Here is a 6,000-nt window from a genome sequence, read left to right on the forward strand (position 1 = left end):
TAGTACTCCAAACAAAAATGTAGAAACAACCCGAAATAACCCATTTGTGGCGTCCCGCAGCTCCCGGTGCACATCCGGTCCAGAGTGGTATTTCAAGTGATGCACTCACTCTATAAGCGCAGCCAATGCAAGAGCACTTAGCCACAATGGGAGGCGGCATTTCCTCATCGGAAGTCACTTTGCGGAGAAGCATGCCTAATGCACGCAGGAGCCTCAAAGAGGGAGGACTCGCAATCTGTCTCTTGGGTGTTCTCTAGGTTTTTGAATACGGTCACTTCGACACTGTATTTTCGTTTCCGTTCAAATTTCTCCTCCCTCTGAATTAAGAATATTGGCATCGAAAAAAGTGTTCAACGTTAATCTGCGTGAAAATAGTGACCGCGAGTGTTTTGAACTGTTTCGCAAAATGGCGATAAATATGCTTTTTTTATTGGTTATTCGCTTTGGATTTCAAAGAAACATATCCACATGAAAGCAGTAAAATATATATAGTTGATTCCGTGTAACGTGGAGGCAACGAATTTTAGTATTTGTGAAACGCCTTTTATAAAAACAACGTAAACAAGCTATTCTGATAAGAACTAGATTTTTTAGCTGCAATGAAGTAATGACTATTGCTCATTTAGCGGATGTATAATCAAAGTATTATAGTTTAATATTTTACATCTGCTTTGTAAAATGACACCGTGCAGTGCACCGCACAGTCATATTAATCTAACTACCATTGAGATTACAGATATTAATATTATTAATACATATAAAATTTGACTCAATTGCCAATACAAAAAATAGTCTATAACACTTCCGTAAGGGATAAGCCTACAAAGAAAGAAAATTTTAGAAGGAAATCATTTCACGTGGACCTACTTTCGAGTGTAGAAAGTGAAATGAGTTTTTTTTTTTTTTTATTAACCGCAAAGGGGAGGATATTGAGACGCCCTATGACGTTGACCGATTGAATGATTCTTACTTTCGCTAGATCCTCTCTTTCTGGCATTATGAGTCAGGATAGCACTTCGAAGTCGATGACCTGTATGTATTAATACAAGTTTGCAGGTCTACTTGATTTTGCAAACGGTCTACTTGACCAAAATATAGGAGCACTTAGCAATTTTACCGTATGTAGGCGGGCAGTGACATATTCATAAGCCTCGCATTATCAGCGTCAGTCGCGATATATGCTTCATGATAATTGAAAGTTGGTAAAGTATTTTATTGCTAAAGACAAGTTGAGATATATTTATCAGAACTTGTTAGTATTAATTTGGACAAGATGAGTAATATGACTGATGAAGAGCTTGCAAGGGTACAAATTGATAGACTTTTGTGCTGGTGATTTCTCTGTCATTGGACCTGTTACTAGGTTAGGATGCTTTTCAGTAAAATGAGGCTCTGTATTTTCTAACCCATCTTTTCAGTGAAAATAATTATACGCGATTTTTGTCTGCATACCCAGCAAGGAAGTGGTACACGAGGAAGTTTCCGAATGCAGAAGAATGAATGCCGTCGGATACGTAGACCTGGCCCCCATCCCATGATAAAACAGGAAACTAGCAAACTCTGAAACGTCGCCATCTTGTCCAAACCGCTTGTGTTAGATGTAAGCAGAGACTGCGCTATGGTTAGTACGTAGATCATTTTCACGCGAAAGTAAAACAGCGCAAATACGTTTAACGTACACCCTGCAGATGATCAATTGAACTGTGGTAAAATGAGATCCGAGAACATCCTCAATAGCCGGAGATATAAAATTAGACCGTCAATTCTAAGGCCACTGGAAAACTAAGGTCCACTTTTGTTATTGATTTACTTAAAATATCTCACCACCTTTTTGAAGGGCAAAATGTTTCCAATCCCGGTGACTTCAAGATTAATACTGTTTACTCCGACTAAACATAGCAAATAATGACAAAAAGGTAGAGACGTTTTGCCACCTATACAGGTGGCATCTTCACTATACACTGACACAAATGTAGCAAGGTCGACCAGTGTACTTATCACGTACCCGTAAACGTCGGGCAGGGGGCCACGGTTCGTGTTACACACCGATGCGTCACGACGTATGAACCAGGATTCGACGAATTTCGTTTGTTCCCACCTTCGTTCTCGGGCCAGCGTCGTTGCATTGTCCAGGTCGAATCTGTGTCCTGTCGTCCAGCAGTTTTTGACAAGTTCCGTTTTGAGCCTCGAGGCATGGGCGGCCTTGGCAACGTCCCTTTTCTGTTTTTTTTTGTGTCGTTGCCCTCTATCTGTCCGTTTCGCCAATGTAAGTCGCATCACAATACCCGCACTTCGTTTTGTATACGACCTTGCTCTGACTGTCCGCAGGGATACGGTCCTTAGGTTTCGGGAACACATTCGCCAATGTGTAATGTGGTTTAATGTACACCGAGCGTACACAAACCTCTCCGAACAGCGTCTGACACGTCCTGGGCATAAGGAAGAGATACAATAGACGTTGCCGCACTCGTGACTCACTCCCCCTTTCGCTCTGCATACGCCTTTGCATATCGTTAATAAATTATTAACCCATTGCACCGTTTAGCAAGTGTGGACCTAAACATATCGGTTGCGGTTATCTAATCATTGGGTATGGGACCCAAACATTTGCCAGAATTATCAAAGACCTGTATGGAGAAATGACTTCTCTGTTGGGTACCATGTTACCCATACGCTATTTTCTTGCATTAATTGATCTAGTAGTTTACTTTTTTACCACAAAAACAGGTGCAATATTCCGGGGAATGACAATCTGTGACGGCTTTTCATTTCGACTGAATTAAAAAAAACAGCCTTCCTCGTGTTTTTCTTCATAAATTATAACTTGAATAGAATTATATATTGTTTGAATCACAATGAAAGGGCCATTGATAAAGATTGAACTCTTTCTCTTGTACAGCCCGATACCAGTCATATTTCGCCCTCCGTTTAACTTTACCATTACAATATGTAGAAATGATTAAATCAGAGACATCAATAGCGAGTCAATAATTTATGGTGACAGCTAGCTAATGCCGTGACCAGTGTACAGTTTGTTACCCTGCAAAGGACAGGTAGACATGATGTGAATACGGGCATTTTGATTCATATATGTCCCAACCGCATTATGCCTCCCACCGCGATCAAAGCGAGCTTCATCCGTCGCTCGCTAAGGAGTCGGTTGCTATCTAGGCAAATGCTCCAGAATCTTTTGGGCTTCGTAGATGGTTTAAAATTTACAGTAATCTACCCAGAGGATTAGCACTCCTACCTGATTGCTAAGAAAAAAATATAGCGGCGCTCTGCACGGCACAGAGACGTGCACTCCATGCACTGTTCTTCCTCAGCTCTGGTCACTGGGTGAACTTTCCGCTAAAGTTGTTTCAAGTGATGACTGTTTGAGTTACTTGTTTTTTTATAAACCAAAATGTTACGTTATGTAAAAGTATAAACATAACCATTATCATCACTCTGACTTGATTAAAATGTGAATTATATTTACCTAGTTTATTTGTGGGTTCCTTTCTGACTACAAATTTATATTATAGGTTTCAATTACTCTAATTGTTTTACACGTTTGGTTTCTTTAATTTGCCGTGTTATTCCAGAGGTAAAGGACCATTTCATTTATTACTGTATGCACTAGTAATGCCACACTCGTGGTTTCACACGCTACCTGAGTTACTAAACCTACTTTTAGTGGCTTGTGTGTCTCTATGTCGACGTTCCTTCTTGTCTATAGACCTTTTCCACAAGGGCGCCGCCAACTTGAATTGTCGTCACTTCCAGTATGGGCGAAAACATTGTTTTGCCGTCGCCACACCAATAGAAGACATTTAGGACATAAGCCTAACCGTCACAGATACTCGTTTTGGCTCCCCTCTAGTTTTTTGCTAGTTACAGGCTGAAACGTTTTATTATTTTTTTCGTCACCCATACTGGAAGTGACGACAATTCAAGATGGCGGCACCCCAGTGGAAAATGTCTATAGTTCTTTGCAACTCAAGAAGGTAGGGCGAGTGAAAGGTAAGTCGGGGAGGAGGAAGCAGACGGAACGTTAGAGAGGGAAGGAGGTTCCCCCTCTCCTTTCCAACGTTCCATCTGTTGTCTTGTCCCTGGCCCTCCTCTCCCTCGCCCTACCTTCTTGACTTGCAACGGGCTATATTATCAGCTACTCAAGTACGCCTATTCTTTTCGTTCCTTCAAGGCCGGCTCCGGATGAGTGTAAACGCCACAAACAAGGATGCCCCGGGCTACTGAAGAAGGAACATTGATTCGCGTTGTCGAGCGTGGTCTTTGTTTGGTTTGTTTGGTTCTGCATTTGTGAAAGCGGCCATAACAGATTGCTTTTTCGAACATCGGGGATCCCTCTGTTTTATGAAAGCGCATGCAGCGCAACATTATCTTCAAATTAATCTTCTGTGCTGTTTTTTTTTTTTTTTTTTTTTTGTCAAGCATTGTATCTTTCTATTTTTCTGACATGCTGAAATATAGGTATCAATGTTTTGTCGGAATGCTGGATACTTTAAAGCTAAATTGTGACACTGCGGTATTAACGATTTCTAAAAATTAATTTCGATATAACGTTAAAAAAGCGTGATCAGAAACAATTATAAACACCTCTAGTCTGTTTTTTTATGTGCGCCCTACTCTCGCCTTTCTTTAAAGAACTCCGAATAAAAAAAATGTTTTCAGTTTCAAAAGTTTGATTGATATACGCATGATAAACAAAGCAAAAAATATACGCGGAAATTAGTTCACAAGATATTGAGTATCGCGTCAGTGGTGCGTTTACTTCTAGTCGACGTACAAAAAAAAAAAAAAAAAATTGAGAATTGTTTTTTTACTTAAAAAGAGATGCATGACGTAAATATTACTCCCATTATTTTTTTTAACGACACGTTAATTTTAGCTATAAAAATGTGCAAAGTACACTCTTAATAAAATAATTGTTGAGTTCAGCGTGTCTAGCTGCGGTCCCAAAACCTCCATTTACTTTGGATCAACACGCCGACATATTGGCATCGTCATTATTTATAAACATGTTTAGAGCACCGATCTCTATTGTTGTAGACTGAATCGGAAATTGGGAGCCCGTCGGTGGCATTGATGGCGGGCTTTGCTTTACACCAGGTAATACACGCAAGTCTACGGGAGAAACCCAGGGAAGTAGCCACTGTGAAGTGTGTACGACGTGATCGAAGGCGATTATTTTTCGATGTGCTGGGATTCTTATTAACCATGTTGAATTGCCATGTCTGCACCCTCACGATTTTTTCTATGGGATCCTTATATCCGGTGTTTGGAGATCAAGTGAGTATTTGTCAAGCGAGCGAATGCCGATAATAAAATCAAATTTACCGAAGCACCACCGGCCGTGCCGGCGTCGCTTGCTTCAGTTTCTAAATAGAAAACACGCTGAACGAATGAAAAACAAGCTCCGAGTTTCAGCTTATCAGAGAAGCCCTCACAGTAGTTCAAAGCAAAGGCTTGCACCAGAACTACTCCGTACAAGCGCATGAAACAATGTGAATGTTCCAAGTCAATGTTTCTAACGCACAGTCTGCTAATCTCTAATGACCTCTAGATCACGAACGACTTCACATTGACTCTGGGCACACCTTGTCTGAAAGAACCAAATCACAGTTCACGCCCAACAAAGTCGCAACCCTCGACACTCAAAGCACACTACATTTATTTTTAAAAAGTTAGTATTATAACGTGTTTTTTTAAATTAAGGCCCCTGATATTAACCGTCATTTCCTGAACCACAATAAACTTTTCATCGTTGAGGGCAACATATTAAGGTAAGAATTTGCAGTTTTCTTAGTTTCTCTCAAAAAGTCCAATGCGTTAGCTGGTGTCAAGCGATATCTGCCAGTGGTGCCGCTTGACCCCAGCAAGAAAAACCGCCATTTGTGATCCGGCCTACTACAGTAGATATGTACGTTAGAAGGCATTCACTTGAAACATTCGCATAGCTTTATGCGCTTGTATTTTGTTTTAAGGTAAAATATATAA

This window comes from Ixodes scapularis, unplaced genomic scaffold (assembly GCF_016920785.2).
Source record: "Ixodes scapularis isolate PalLabHiFi unplaced genomic scaffold, ASM1692078v2 PGA_scaffold11__112_contigs__length_91849675, whole genome shotgun sequence".
Lineage (NCBI taxonomy): Eukaryota > Metazoa > Arthropoda > Arachnida > Ixodida > Ixodidae > Ixodes > Ixodes scapularis.